The 2,872-nt window shown below is 33.7% G+C and overlaps 1 long non-coding RNA gene across 1 annotated transcript in view; it reads left to right on the top strand.

Moving 5' to 3' along the window:
- LOC130577612 (uncharacterized) overlaps positions 1–2,872 on the top strand; it is a 41,335-nt gene that overhangs the window by 24,795 nt on the left and 13,668 nt on the right. Inside the window, exon 2 of the long non-coding RNA XR_008965788.1 lies at positions 2,463–2,593. This is a non-coding gene — a long non-coding RNA (uncharacterized LOC130577612). The remainder of the gene's footprint in view (positions 1–2,462; positions 2,594–2,872) is intronic.

Here is a 2,872-nt window from a genome sequence, read left to right as displayed (position 1 = left end):
AAAAGAGAAACCATTTGCAATAGTAGACTTGTAACYGTTTGGGTTTTGCATTTTCAACAGCATGCTGTCACATACTGCAGAAACATGAGCCAATTAGGCAAAATCCGTGTGTTCTTTATTCATTTTCCATTGATTTCCTCTGTTGTCTGCTGACCTTAACAACTGGGTTCAGATCAGTTTAAACATCCAGGATTTATAATAATTTCACCTATTAAGAATGGAAACAGAATGCAAGGACACTGTCAGAGACATGCATGGGAAATGTCTAGAAATGAGAGTGAATAGGATTAAAGTAGCTTTATGGAAATGCTTTCTGTAACCATTTTTAAGGGAATTTAAAGCTGCTAAATAGCACTTTCATTCTGAAGATTAGTACAATTAGGAAATAAATACTGGTCAGTCATGTCTTCAGCAAAGACATCTAAAAGTGATCAGCTAGAAAAGTGCCAATTCTATACATTAAAATACCCAGAAATTACCTGGTGTTTAGCTCTTGAGAAGTTTRGGAGCACCCMTTTTATTTTTTAATTTGTTTTAAATGGTTGAATTTAAAATTCTATTAAAAAAAAAAATAAAAACAAGACAAATATTCTAAATAAACTGACATGACCCATGTTTGTAAAAGCTTGTTAATTACCCTACTTTTACTGAATTTGCATTCTGGCTGTGGAGCGTAGAATATTTSTCAGACATCTAACTTTTGTATGCATGCAAACAGGGCCTGGGTCAATGGCCAGTAGTCAAAACCAAGACATTTGATGAACATTTTTCTTCACCAGATTTATTCTTTGGATGGGCGACTAACGGGRCCTCTACAAATCCTGTCCCAGATTACTGAATGCATTTATTGCTGAGAAATACTGTGCTTCAGTTTCTGCTTTGGGAGGTGGTTCATCCTTTTTCAGGTTTCTAACTCTTRTGCATGAGAGGAGAGCCCTTCTTTTTCCTGGTTGAAGCTGTAATATTACTCAGAGAGCTGTTGGTATTCCCATTCTCCAGCTGCAGCAGTTTTTTCTCTTTTTTACCCTTTTCTTAAGAAGCTTAAGATCACATTGTTTATGTATTAATGCATTTTCTTTAATATAATCTTCACTCTGTTGTATTTTCCCCTGGAAGTGGTGAACCACTCATTTTCTGTAGTGAGTCATTCAGTCATTTGTTATATAGATAAATAGTATTTCATAGGATGAATTCAACATAAAAAAGTACTTCTTTCAAAATAATCAAATAGGCAGTAATTTTCTAAATTGCACTAAGATATCAGTGCAGTCATCATAATGGAAAATTTATGATTTGGGTCCCTTAGAAACAGACGTTTAAAACTACTCTTCTCTACATTCATTCCAGCTTTTCGATTTCCAAGTTTCCCTAAACGTGTCCATATATTCAATGTCTGATAAACCCACATACAGAGGTATTTCAGCAGCTTTTGGTAGCCATACTTCTAGAAATTCTGTGGGGATATTTATTTGTTATTGTTTTGGGCTTTTTTTAATTCTTCCATCACATTTGAAAGTCATTGTGCCATTYGCATTGCAAAATCGGATTCCAGCACTGTAAGGAGACTAAACTGAGAGACAATGAGAAGGGTGAATACAACAAAGTGAACACACYCTCTCTATCTTGTGATGTTATAAACACTTCAGAAAAACATCCAGATATTTTTCTTAACAAGTCAAAAATTGGTTGTTTCATGTATGGCTGTATCCCTTTGGTCTCTATATTGGTATTTTAGTTTAGATAACATGGGCACAGTTATACCACTGCCAGAGAATAGTCCCTAGAGAAACCAAAAGGAAGRTCTATTCAAATAATGGATGTTTTAGTTCAGTGGCTAGTCCAGAAATGTTGCACAGTGAAGAAAAAGGTTACAGTTATAACTGGGGTTCTTTTTCACATGGAGTGGGTATATTTGCTTCTAGTTGGGTAATTTCTAGTATGCTTCAGAAGTTAAAAGCAGTTTAGAAACAAAAACATACTTAAGTTGAAATACTTCCTTTTGAAAATGTCAAGTGAACAAGAATMTTATTTTAAACTCACCTACTTGACTTATTTTTTCCTTTCTCCCCCCCTTTTTTTTATTAACTTTGAATTTCCTGAAACTATGCCCAAATGAAGGGAATTGCATTTCTTAGAAAATTTATTAATTCCAACTGGTTTTGCTTGTAGATTTGGAAGCTGGTTGGCTGAATCATCCATAGACTAAATGATCAAAGTGACTCTATTTCCTCTATTATGTTGTCAAAGACATTGTAGATGAATTTAGTGACATACATAATATTGTGTATTACTGAAGTGGGTATATAGTGATGTACTCCTAAAAAATTCTGGCATTATCCAATTTTGCAACATACACCTTTTTTCCTACATTTGCACTGTAATTTTCTGTAGTCAAGAACAATAAGTCAAACTATTTTTCCCAAGTTCAGACTGTGATTTTTGTTATCCACTCTCTCTTACAGCTATGAAATGCCTATGAGTAAGTGCTAAATGTTCAGCATTTTAGAAGGGAAATATTTTCATTGAAGCAGATGCTTCTCAAATTCTTCAGGAGCCAAAAAYGTTTCCTGAAAGTGTTGCAAGTCCCCACAGGGTAAGTAAAGACTTAAAAAAACTATTTCTTTCAAATGGATATTACTACCAGTATTATTTTCTGTGTAACACARTAAAATAAAAGTAACTTTTATATTAAATGAGTAATTAGTGTACAGAAGACATTTATTCCTTTGAACTAAGTATTCTGTTACAGTCATAAAAATGGCTCTGATGTTCATTAGTTTGTTTATGTGAACATCTGATTCATTGCTTTCATCACATCAACCTTCCTACTACGGCTTTGATATTTACTAATGAGTTGGGTTTTTTTTTTTTG

The sequence above is a fragment of the Malurus melanocephalus genome, unplaced genomic scaffold (assembly GCF_030028575.1).
Source record: "Malurus melanocephalus ecotype Western Australia unplaced genomic scaffold, MMel_1.1 scaffold_185, whole genome shotgun sequence".
Lineage (NCBI taxonomy): Eukaryota > Metazoa > Chordata > Aves > Passeriformes > Maluridae > Malurus > Malurus melanocephalus.
This window is presented reverse-complemented; position numbering and strand designations above follow the sequence as displayed.